The sequence below is a fragment of the Giraffa tippelskirchi genome, chromosome 11 (genome assembly GCF_054371585.1).
Source record: "Giraffa tippelskirchi isolate mGirTip1 chromosome 11, T2T-mGirTip1v1.2.pri, whole genome shotgun sequence".
NCBI lineage: Eukaryota > Metazoa > Chordata > Mammalia > Artiodactyla > Giraffidae > Giraffa > Giraffa tippelskirchi.
The window spans coordinates 58,100,950-58,114,680 of NC_137285.1; the positions used below are offsets into that span (position 1 = coordinate 58,100,950).

At 40.6% G+C, this 13,731-nt stretch overlaps 1 protein-coding gene across 1 annotated transcript in view; it reads right to left on the reverse strand.

Annotated features, from left to right (window-relative positions):
- NR3C2 (nuclear receptor subfamily 3 group C member 2) overlaps positions 1-13,731 on the reverse strand; it is a 418,452-nt gene that overhangs the window by 349,676 nt on the left and 55,045 nt on the right.

Genomic DNA, 13,731 nt, shown 5'->3' on the forward strand with positions numbered 1-13,731 from the left:
TTAATCATCTGCCTATTTCTGATACACAGGTGAGCCAAAGGTGTTCTCTGCTGGAGAAGCAGACAGAGGTATGGAGGTACAGGGTAGGGCGGCAGCGGGGGAGGAGGGATTCCGCTCTGGTGTCCACACTCTTGATACCAGTCTGATGAATGCCTGTGAATTAGGTCCCCTCACTCTCGTGACATCGAGGACTCCCCACCTCTCTCTCCTTGGCTCTGAACATGAGCATCCAAGAAGGAAAATCAAGTCTTAACACCAAAACTTACAGGGCCACTCCCTGGTGTGGACCCAGGTCTGAGCCCCAGAGGAGTCTCAAAGGGGTGACAGCCCAGACCAGCAGCACATCTTGGCTTTCCTTTTCACACAAACAAAAGCCGTAACAAGTGACCTAGTGGTAATGTTTCTTAAAAATGGCCACCAGGACTATATACAGTTAATCAACCTCCTGTGCAGGGATGTAAAAGTGAGCTAGATTTGGAGTCAAACTGAGTAAAGTATCAGCAGCAGACTCAGACAGTCAAACCATCTTTTACCTTGGAGGGATCACAGCAATTCTTTCCGCTCCCTCATTTTAGAGGCCAAAGGGAGGAAGCCCTTATGCTAAGAACAAAGTAGCTTCTTGAGCACATCTAAGTCAGACACGGAGAGACACAGGGTCAGACCCAGTGTTCCCCTAATACTGGGTCTGTAGCATTTTTATTGGGGACTTCCCAGGTGGCACAGTGGTAAAACATCCATCTGCCAATGCAGGAGATGCAAGAGACACGGGTTCAATTCCTAGTCCGGGAAGATTCTCCTGGAGGAGGAAACGGCAACCCACTCCAGTATTCCTGCCTGGAGAATCCCATGGACAGAGGGGCCTGTTGGGCTACAGTCCACGGGATTACCAAGAGTTGGACATGACTGCACATGAGCACAAGCATTTCTATTACACTACATATTGCTGGAATTCAAGAACTTCCTGTGGTCAATTTCAAAAGAAAAGACTACAGAATGTTAACTTCTTCTATTCTAGTGTTCTTTAGAGCTTTATCCTGTTTCTAAAAAAAAAATTTTTTTAAATGTAGTTCCCTCTTACATGCCCTTTTCTGGGATTTTGTCTTGACCTCTCTGCTGTGACACTTCTGCACACAAGTGGTGGGGGGCAGTTCTTCCACCTGCCTGTCTAGTTGACTCTTTTTCTTCAGAGACACAGTCTCTGTTACATGCAGAGTAGCAATTCCCAGATAAGAAATTACATATCCCAACCTTTGGTTCAGCTACAGATGGCAGAGATCTAGCTCTGCCCAATGAGATAGAAGCTGCCAGTGAGAGCTCCCAAGAAAGTCCTTTAAAAAGGGAAAGACATGACTGGCTTGTGCCTTTTGCTCCTTTCCTTTCAAATTCTTCATTCCTAGGAGGATCCTGGAGGTGTGGCAGCCACTTTGTCACCATGAGGCAACAAGCATGAGGATGAAAGGTGGACAACCAAAAGGAGGGCTGAAAAGAAAGTCATAAAGATCCTCAGATCCGATGATGTTGTAGGGTCATCTAACCTGCCCTGGGCTGCCTTTCTCTAGATCAAAGAAAAAGACCTCTGTTTGATTAAGCCACTGTGGCTTGAGTTTTCAGTTACACACAGATGAAATGAATAGATGTCACCATGAACAAGAAAAAAAATCACAAGTGTATATTTTCAATTACATAGTTCAAAAAAATTTTTTTAGGATCGAACATTTAGACCAACCACTGACTGAGCGCTATCTAACTTACTGGAACTAACATGAAGAGTTCTCAATGAGTCCCACTGTTAAAATAACAATAATAATAATACAGTCATCTGCATAAAGTGCTAAATATGGTTGTATCCTGAGAAAAGTCAAGGTAACCTGGGTCAGTAACTTACGGTAATCTCTAAGAATTTTTTACAGTGACACAACATCCCCTAATATGAACTGGGGATGCTGTTTTCTCAAAAGGATGTGTTTTTATTCTAAACAGCTGATTTCTCAATGTCTAAATTCCAAAATTTAAAGCAAGTAATATATTATAGGTGGTGCAAAGAACATCCAAGCAGCCAGTTACCCGTATCTTATCAAACACTGTGTAGCCAGAAACACAATCAGAATATGAACATACCCCTGAACATCCTGCTCCCTGCACTGCATTTTTAATAAACCATTTTATGCGTCCAGATTCCTTCTTGAGACTACCCAAAAATTCTCAGCTGCTACCACCTCTGCATCTGCCAGACGCATTTTAATTCTCGTCTCATTTGCAAATTCTAATAAGCTGAAAGGAGAAGATGGCTTCAGAAAATAACTTATATGCTACAGTAGTTTACTTCTCAGAATATTAGGCAAGTAAATAAAAGTCCAATACATTAGGGTAAAATGATAAGGTACTGCAAGGTTACTTCAGCCTTAGATAGTCACTTCTAAATTTTAAATTATACCAGTTTTACTCATCAGAAAATGTACTTGTATCACATCATGACTTCACATAAAAACATATCAAGTGTCAGCCCCTATTTCAACATATAAAACCATATAGAAAGTGACAAAATACCTAGCTATAAGTAGGAGAACATTAAACATCCATTTATCTGGAAATAAGTAATCCTATTATTTAACAATGCATATCATTTAGTCACGTGTGCTGTACTAAGTTGCTTCAGTCATGTTCGACTCTTTGCGACCCTATGAACTGCAGCCCACTAGACTCTTCTGTCCATGGGATTCTCCAGGCAAGAATACTGGAGTGGGTTGCCATGCCTTCCTCCAGGGGATCTTGCTGACCCAGGAATGGAACTCACATCTCTTATGTCTCCTGCATTGGCAAGCAAGTTCTTTACCACTAATGCCACCTGGGAAGCCCTTCATTTAGTCGCTGTCTTGCCTAAATGCTTATTGTAAGTGGAAGGACCAGGAGGAAGAGCTGACAACGGAAAGGCACTCTGTAGTCACAGGGCTTGTAGGAGACTCAAAGGAGAAAGTGGAGTTTCTCTGACTCTCTTGAAGCCTGGCCATCCTCAGACAGAGGACTTGGGTGGCTTATACCTCTGGTAAGCAGGCTGGAAAGGGACATACGGACTCACAGGCATTGCCTTGGCAGGCACTCTACAGCAGCCTGGCTTACAGAGGACGCTTTGCTTGGCTAAGATCATAACTAAGGTATGTTACAGGTCAATAACTTTAAAGACATATGTTATATCTCAACTGGTTCAATGTTCAGTGTTGAGATCTACCTTTTATCTAAGAGTTCCACTTTCATCTGCCAAAGCATCACATGTGGCTCTTCCTAAGATACCAGGAAAGCCTCTCTCAGCCACACCCCCAGGTCGCTGAAGCCATCCAACTTGCAATTAAATGCACTGAGGGGCCTAGCCAGATCCTACAGAAACAGTGGAGCCCCAGGTGAAAAAGAACTCACTGCAGAGAGAACCTGGTCCACCTATGCTTGAAAAGAAACGTGGCGGGGGCTTTGCTGTGATTCTACAATGAACAGCTACAGTGCCTCAGCTGCAGGATTTAAAAATGGGCGTTTCCACTGTAAATGCACTATTTTCAGGGTATTAATTTTGTAAATGTACCTGTATAGTATATTTTAAAAGTACACTTTTTCACAGTTTTAGAAATCTTCTTGCCCTTTGCTTTTTTCTTTCCCCATTTATCTCTTAACTCTTACTTTTGTAAAATATGAGGCTTCCCTCTCTTCCCAATTACAGGAAAAATCCTTCATTTAGAGAGAGTGTCAGTTTAACTTTTAATAAGACAATCTATATAGATGAGAATTTTAAAATCTTGACTGCACAAAAAAGTACATTCTTTGGATTGACAGAGACATATTTTGCATCCTTTATGCATTTTATAGTGATTACATTATATAAACATAATATGAATAATCAAGTCTTAGTTGTATATTATTTCATTTAAATATAAAGAAGACATGCTATTGGTTACCAACTATAACAGAGCTTTAAGAGCAAAAATATTTAAAGGGTACACCTGAGGCTAAAAACTTACGTTCACAAACTACTTTTTATATTTTAAATGAATTAAGAAATTTAAGGGCTTTCCAGGTGGTGCAGTGGTAAAGAATCCGCTTGCCAACACAGGCTACACAGGATGTGGGTTCAAACCCTAGGTCGGGAAGATGCCCTGGAGGAGGGCATGGCAAGCCACTCCATTATTCTTGCCAGTAAAACCCATGGACGGAGGGGCCTGGTGGGCTGCAGTCTGTAGGGTTGCAAAGAGCTGAACTCACCAGAGAGAATGAGCACACACACAAGAAATTTAAACACTAAGCAATATAATCATATTCTTGAAATTTTTTCACCTGCACATGATACGTCATCAGGAAAATGCAAATTAAAACAAGGAGAGAAACTACAGAACTATTAGAAAGGCCAAAGTTTAGAACACTGACAACATCAAATGCTGGCAAGAAAGTGGAACAACAGGAACTCTCATTCACTGCTGATGGTAAATCAAATGGTACAGCAACTCTGGGAGAAAAGTTAGGCAGTTTCTTACAAAACTAAACTACTCTAAGCCTATGATTCAGTAATCATACCCTTTAGTACTGACCCAAATGAAAATTTATGTCCACAGAAAACCTGTCACAAGAACATTTATAGTATCTTTACTCATAACTGCCAAAACTTGAAAGCAACCAATATGTCCTTCAGTAGGTGAATGAATCAACAGTGGTACATCCAGACAAATGAATATTATCCAGCACTAAGAAGAAATGGGGTTGCAAAGAGTCAGATACGACTAAGCAACTGAACTGGACTGAAAAAGAAATGAGCTATCAACCCATGAAAAGACATATAGGAACGCATATAACTAAGTGAAAGAAGCTAGTCTGAAAAGGCAACATACTATATGATTCCAACTATGTATGACATTCTGGGAAAGGCAAGACAATGGAAACAGGAAAAAGATCAGTGGTTGTTGGGGGTGGGCTGATACGGGTGGAACAAAGTGGATTTTTAGGGCAATTAAAATACTCTGTATGATACTATGATGATCCAAACACATCATTATACATCTGTCCAAACTCACAGAACATATAACAGCAAGAGTGAACCCTAATGTAAACTACCAACTTTGGGTGATAAAGATGTCCGTGTAGGTCTACTCTGGTGCGGGATGTTGGTAAAGAGAAGACCATGTATGTGAAGAGGAGGAGGGTATATGAGAAAGCACTGCACCTTCCTTTTAACTTTGCTGTCAATCTAAAATTGCTCTTTTAAAAAGTCTTTAAAAGTTCATCTGTAATGTAATGGCTCCATTTTTAAAATCAGTATCTTTTACATATGCCAGATTATGAACATGTAATGCAACAGTACAGACTGTTTGTGCATACATGTTGTTGTTCTTGGTTAGTCACTAAGCTATATCCGACTCTTTTGTGATCCCATGGACTGTAGCCTGCCCGCCAGGCTCCTCTATCCATACAATTTCCCAGGCAAGTGCCATTCCCTTCTCCAGGGGATCTTCATGACCCAGGGATCAAATCCACGTCTCCTGCGTTGGCAGATAGATCCTTCACCACTAAGCCACCTGGGAAGTCCTTATGGATACACAGGACTGTGATAAAGGCATAAACTATGTGCTAGAAAGGGGCAACACCAGTTGAGTGGTAACATTTGAGAAAAAAGAAGGGAAATGTGATTAGGAATCTTTCAATTATACATTCCTTTAAAAAAAAAAAAAAAAGAAACTGCAGTAAAAATGCAAAATGTTGACAAACTAGAAGGACATTTTGTGACTGTGTTTCTAGTTTCTTCGGTATGGAAAAAAGTCGTGGAGTGAAATTGTAATGTTCTCAGGTGAAAACATGACCCAGTGGCATCGGAGGTTATGTGAGCAGGGTCAGACTACAGGAAGGAGTCAAAGGCTTTAGGAGAGAGGCAGGCAGGGTATTTAGAAGGATTGAAGGGCAAGGCCAGTCTCACCTGAAAAGAGGACAAAGCAGGATTGTATTGGGACGTAGGACAGCACAGGCCCAGCGTGAATGGGAAACACAAGGTCTCATTCACGCAGATGCTGTTCACCTGGTGTGTGACCCCAGAATTTAGAACTGTATAGATCTGCTCACTATGAACCAAGTAGGAAGATGCCTGATTTGTCACGTAAAATGAAACCTCAAACACAGAGGAAACCACTAAAATGATGTTAGAAACAACAATCTTGAACTAAGATGTTGACAGCACAAAAAAACTGTTATCAAAAGACATGCTTACTTAGAAAAGTAAAAGATTATGCCTGCTCGTAATAGTACTTTGAAGAGTGAAGGCAGGAATTTATTTTATCTGGTACACACAGTAATTTGCTATAAAGCTTTATGAAATAGCTAAAGTAATGTTACAGCCAGAAACCAATTGTTGCTAAAATGCATTCAGTTAAAATGGAAAATATAGGGAAATAAAACACTGTAATTGTCTCTCAACCCACATTGTATATTATGTTGCTAAATTATATACTATTATATTTTCTACATTTTAATAAGCTTTCCCATAGAGGAACTGATAACATAAGGAAACCATTCTCTGCTTTTATTTCTGAAGACCTAAATAATATCCCACACATATTTATAAACCAAACAAGGCCTGGGCCTCTCATTAGATTCCAAGGCTCACAAAATCTATCTCACAAAACCACAACATGTAACAATACATGAAATAGCTAAAAAAAATGGTTTTCTGTCCTCCTTCTTACTTTTGATTCACAGTCGGGGAGTTACATATGTAAAGTGAGCTATAATAATTTGTAAGGAAAAAAATCAAGGTTTTCTTAATTTTAGAAAAAATCTTAATAGCGTGTTGTATAATTCATAAAATATTGTCTTTGGTCTCGATAATATTTTATTTAAATTTGTCCATCCACCATTTAGTTGGTGTCAGTAAACATTTAGTGGGTGTAAGTAAAATGGAGACTTCTCCCCAAAGAGATGAGAGTATTTCATGGCCCTGATCCAAATTTAACAGAATGCTGACAAACCATATACTGATAAGTATTATGTCCAGTACTTAAATAAAAGGTCACAGGTCTTCAAGCTATGTGAGAATTTTTTAAATAATAAATCATCATCATTAATAAAATGGTAGAAAACCTTTGGGGAAGTAGAAGAAATTCGCACATCTCAAGACAGTGGATAATTTTCTAAATGAAAAGTTGATTATAATATCAGGTGCTTGGTTTAAGCAGAGAGTACCAAACCTGAAATTTGAAGCAATATTCCTAAGGTCTAAAAGAATCTAGTTAGCCAAATATACTGAATGCACACAGCTCCAAAGATCTGGACAGGACAAATTAGAATCGTTTACCAAATATTAACAGAGAAACTTCAATCAGAAGAGATGCACTTTGGTAGAAATTTTAAGGAAAACAATTTATAAGTCTTTCCAGGTCATATTATCAACTCCGATTTCCTATAAACACCTTAAAATGTGAAATAGGAAACAAAGCACTATGCTTACCCCCTTTCAAGGTTCAGATTGCACCGAATTCATTCTAGGGAACTAATGTGTTTCTGAAATGCTTGCTATCAGCAAGATGTAAATTGTGTTTTTCTTGTTGACTCTCTCTTAGGGCATTTACAACACACTGTAACTTCCTGCTCCCCTTGTCCATGCAGCATATCTGGCCAGTGTCCCCAGAATTTAGCCCAGCATTTGCTTATGACTCCATGGGTATGTATGACACAGAGAAGATGGGGCTGACAAAATGAGAAGGAAGGTCAAGGACACAAAAACCGACCTTAAAACCTGGTTCTCTTGGCAGAGACAATGAAGATGGCCCCTGCACAAGGATAACATGCAAATTCATGAAGTGTTCCATATTGTTTAAAAAATGAAAAAGAAAAAAAAAAAAACATGGTTCTTTTGAAAGAATCTCAAATAAGCACTGTCCACATCCAAAACACTGTAAAATTTTATTATGGTAAATGAGAAGTATTTTATGAAAATAAAATGCCGTAAAAGAAGCTGCCTTCTGAGACACAGAGGAAAGATAAGATAAAGTCGGCATGCCTGCTCATCCCTTTAACATAAGCACATGACATTTTTTTAGTAGAGAAGTAAGTAAATGTAAAGTACAGTCATTTCTCATTGAATATGATTCAAATATGTGGGAACCATATCTTGAGTCAGTGGTTCTTAATGATGGGGGGATATTCGGATCCCTAGTGAAACTGGATGAATGCACAGTGAATGCATAGTGAAGCTAGGCTCTGCTTCCCAGCGCATCTAATCAGAGGGTGTTAGGTGGTGCCCTGGAATCTGCAGTTTTAAAGGCTGCACAGGTGGTTCTGACGCAGCCCTGGTTGGTGATGAGCTGTCACAGGTTCAGAGACCTTAGCCGCTGGGTGGGTCACGTCAACCAGAAGGGTCAGTGGTGGGGATGGCGACCAACTGCAACAGATACCACCTACTGAGCTCCGGCTCCCTGGGAACTTGTGGATGCAAGCTTCAGGGCTTCTGTTTTACTAAAGAGAAGACAGAATGCAAGATCTGGTTGAATAATACAATGGAATTCTATCTTCTCTTCAGCAAAACGGAAGCCCTGGCAGGAACAGAGACATAGCCACAGAGAACAGACAGGTGGACACAGGGTGGTAAAGGGGAGTGGGGACGAACTGAGAGATTAGGACTGACATATAAACACTACCATGTGTGAAACAGATAGCTAGTGGGAAGCTGCTGTATGGAACAGGGAGCTCAGCTCAGTGCTCTGTGATGACCTAGATAGGTGGGATGGGGAAAGGGGTGGGAGGGAGACTCAGTAGGAAGGAGATGTATGTATACTTATAGCTGATCCACTTTGCTGTACAGCAGGAACTAATACAACATTGTAAAGCAATGATACTCCAATAAAAATATTTTTAAAAAATGAAAAAGATTCAGTTGAATGGAAAAATTTCTTGAATTTCAACTGCTCAAACATGCCAATGATCACACTGAGGCCCTGGCAGTCTGATCTCAGGTTCAGAAGATCCACAGTATTGATTAAGGTCTGCTCCTCAGCTAGAGTGCTCTGAAGGTATGTCATGGCAGGGTGTGGAGGAGAGGAGGTTGAAAAAACATGGCCACAGTATTTTGCAGCTCTTTCCATTAAGTGACAGTGGTCTATTCCCCACCCCTTGAGTCTGGCTGGCTTTGTGACTTATTTTCACCATTATAACACAGCAAAGTGACACCGTGTGTGCTCCAGATCTGGGGCCTCAAGGAGTCTTGCAACCATCCCCTCTCCCTTCTTTGAACACTCCCACTGCCAGGTAAGGAAGCCTGGGACAGGAGACAGTTAATGAGAGACCCCCTGGGGAGAAGCCTGCTCAGTACCCAGCACCAAGGCTCCCCCACCACATGGGTGCGGTCATTTGAAGCTCTCCAGCCCCAGCCAGGCAAGGCATCAGATGACCACAGCCTCCTGAATGGGTCCTGCTATGACCAGAAAACCGCCCAGCCAAGCCCACCCGAAAGGCAGAATCATGAACAAGTAGCTACTGCTTTAGCCATGCCACCTTGGGGAGGCTGACTCAGCAGAAACTCAAAACTGATAGAGAAGCTGTACTGAGAACACAGTGCTGCCATAATCACACTGGATAATAAAAATGCATAATCAACACTGGAAACATGTGGAGTCAGTTTTCGGACTGGGAGGTAGACAGGAGCCGGGGAACTAATAAAGAGGTAATTAAAGGTTGGAAAAACAGTGGCCTGTTGTGGCAAAACAACCGATGACATTTTTGCCTGCGATAATGCAGAAGATAAAAACCTACCTAATGAACTGGTTGATCTGGCCAAGAAGATCTCTAGAAAGAATGCTGAAAACATAATTTGGTTTCTGTTGCTGATAAAGGCACAGAGGAAAGAAAAGAGGAGCTAAATAAGGAACTGTTCAGTTTGCAAGCAGAATGTAAGGGAAAGAGAGCTCGGATTTGGTGGGTTGAAAATAAACCTCTCATCTTCAAAGCTTTCAACGTGATAGATAACCACTGAGACTCAGTCTATGTATGTGTGTGTGTCTGTGTGTGTGTGTGCATGCACGTGCGCACATGCTAGTGCAAGTGGGCACGCAATACCTAAAAAAACAAAATACATACTTAAATGTACATATGTGTATGTAGATGTAAAGGTTTTTTACTATTTATTTAAAATAGTGCTTTACCTTAAACAAATATGAATATACGATGTATAGATTCTAAATTGGCATCAACTTTTTAAGATAAAATGTAAGACTGTAAAGAAATTTTATTCTTGTGGCTGGTGGTCTGGGATACACCATTAAATCTTCCAAGATGGGCATTCCTCTTCTACCACATGAGGAGTACCAGACGGAAAAGGGGGCAGCCATGAGAGAAGCCACCCAGGTGAGTCCTCACTTCCCGTTTTAGAAACTTGGCATCTGTTTAAAGTTCCCACCAAAGTAGGGAGCATGGCAACAAGGAGCCCTGGGATGATAACTTGGCCCCAAGAGTATGCAAAGTATATGACTGTATCCCAACCCTCACAGATCCATTTCTCAAAAGAAAAGGACCTTGGGGTATGTGTGTCTTTTTCAATTATGTCTTCCTCAGGGTATATGCTCAGTAGTAGCATTAGTGGGTCATACGGTAGTTTTATTCCTAGTTTTTAAGGAATCTCCATACTGCTGTCAATAGAAGCTGTACCAATTTACCTTCACGCCAACAGTGCAAGAGGGCATCCTTTTCTCCACACCCTCTCCAGCATTTACTGTCTGTAGATTTTTTTTTTTATGATGGCCATTCTGATTGGTGTGAGGTGATACCACACTGTAGTTTTGATTTGCATTTCTCTAATGATGAGCAATAAAAGAAAGCAAAGGATGGAAGCAAATGGTAGAAAAGTTAAGAAGAGCAGACCTCCGTGATTAAAACTGAATGACTGCAAATTTACGTGCCAAAAGCACTCATGCAGAGTGACGGACACTCACGTACAGCGTATTTATTCTCACAGTCCAGAATACTGAAGGATACTCAGTTAAATTTTCATGCCAAAAGGGAAAGGTATCTAGGATGAGCTAGACAAGATTATAGCCCCCAAACAGGAAGCAGCGAGAGCAGCCCACGGTCATTATTTTATGGCAGAGTACCCTAAATGGATCAGTTGGTACTAAGGGCACTGTATTTTGGCATTAGTTTCATTAATTCAACTAAAATGACTGACTGTGCCATGCTAGGTGTCCATCACAATGCTCATCTTACCCTCAGAGGACCTATACATATGAACAGGTCCAGCAGATATGAGGACAAGGCATCTTACTACCCCTGTGACAGCAACTAGCTCCCAAGGAGCTTAAAATAAGCCATCGTTTGATCATTCAACAAGGAAAGGTTTTTGCTCAGTGCAATCTATTTAAGAAGACAGGAAAACGGGCAATTTATTTTAGACAGACTTCTATTCCAAATGTCTAAAACAAAACAGTGTTGAATTTTAAGCAAACTCTCAGCTCTCTGGAACAATCTCAACGCCAAAGTTGTACTGAACATATCATATGCAATATTTCATGATACATCATATAAATATAAAGCAGCACATAAAATAAATTACATATATAAACAGAGACTAAATTCGTATGTTAGTACTTATGAGTAATATAACTTGAAATGGTTATGCTTTCCCTGGGGCAGAGTTTCTTCATTTTATCCATTTAGAGTTCAAGGAAATTTGAGAAAAAATTTATATCCAGCCATTCTGTATACATTTAAATTACCTTCAATGTCGTATAACTAAGCACCTCTAACTAACAAAGGCTTGACAAAATAATTGAAGCCTTATTTGAATTTAATTGCACAAAAAGTAAAGAGATCATTTTCCTTCTATAGTTAACTGAGTAAGTTGGTAGAAAGTTTCATTAAACTATAAAGAATAAGCACAATTTTCATACCATGAATTTGATATTTTTCAACCTAAATGATAATACAGGGACAGAAAAGTCTAAGTCCCTGGAAACAGGTTCGCATAAAATTACCTCCTTAGAAAACACTGTAGGCACTAAAAGATATTTTTTAATCCACTTAGAAATTACACAATAGCTCATCTGAGCACATTCCATGAAGTTAAAATTTGTTCTTGATTAGCTGAAAACTTAATATACTCTAATAAACTTTGAATAATTTTAAAGCAATTTTTAATCTTTTCATTAACTTTTTAAACTTTTCCTTACAACATAAATGCATTACAAAAAGGAAGTGATTTTCTCGAAGCCTCATGTCTGCATATAAAGGACAACTCAATTTAGAGAAGCTGATGAATATTTTCTTCTTAGATGTTAGCCATTTAAGAGCTTCTTTTTGAGGGATTCAACATTTTTTACGTATTAAATGTAAACTGTCATTTACAAATGTCCTCTGGAAGTTCCAATATAAAAATTTCCCACGTGAACCCTGTTTAGGGTTACAGTTTGAACAGCTACTTCATTGTTTTACGTCATGGATTATATACCATGTTACAAAGCACTGCTTTTCATGGAACATCTCTCCAGGAAGCCATGGTAGGAAATGCCAGAGAGGACCAGCCTCCCTCTCCTCCACCTCTCAGTCCTTGACCAGCTGTCCTAACCACTGGGCTGGGCCCTGTACCCCAAGGGCCAGGGGGCCCACTCCTAACCCTGGGGAGTCACGAGCTTTCATCACCATCCCTTCCAAGGCAGGACTGTGCAGGGAAAACATGGACAGTCCTGGACCAGAGTGCCCTGGGTTCTCATCCTGGCTATGCCACCGAAGAACCAGGTGGCCCGGGCCTGTCAGGTGACTTCAGTGCCCTGGATACACAGAGCCACAATCTCAGAGAGGCTACCCAGACACACCGCCACACTGGCAGTCACATGATGTGACCTTTGACATCATGTCATCTGAGACAAGAACCTAAAGTATAAGTATACTCCAAATCTGTACATGAGAGACTCACAGCAAGCAAGGAATGGTCTGGGGAGAGAGTTGGAACTCCTGATTCATTCATTCAGAAATATTTACCAAATGCTCCATCATATGGAACAGCCATCAATCTATAGATGGAGATACTCTCTGCTCTCACGGCATTTACATTCTATTAGGGAGATAAGCAGCTAAGAGATTCTCAATGATTACCAAGTATGATAAGCGAAGAAAGACATACCCACCGTGGCAGGGAGAGGGGGAAGGAGGGAGATTCTGTATGTGTGTATGTATGTGTTTGGATGAGGGTAAGGAGTTCAGGGTGTGTCTGGGGAGCCCCTTTATGAAGGGGCCTGTTGAGCCACAGTCTGAGAAGAGGTACACCAGTCATAGGAGAAGACAAGGGAGAACATTCTAGAAAGAGAAACAAATGTATGTTTAGGATGGCACAGACAAGACTCGTTACAAACTGTGTGGATCACAACAAACTTTGGAAAATTCTTCAAGAGATGGGAATACCAGACCACCGGACCTGCCTCTTGAGAAATCTGTATGCAGGTCAGGAAGCAACAGTTAGAACTGGACATGGAACAACAGACTGGTTCCAAATCGGGAAAGGAATACGTCAAGGCTGTATATTGTCACCCTGCTTATTTAACTTATATGCAGAGTATATCATGAGAAACGCCAGGCTGGATGAAGCACAAGCTGGAATCAAGATTGCTGGGAGAAATATCAATAACCTCAGATATGCACATGATACCATCCTTATGGCAGAAAGTGAGGAAGAACTAAAGATCCTCTTGGTGAAAGTGAAAGAGGAGAGTGAAAAAGCTGGCTTAAAAC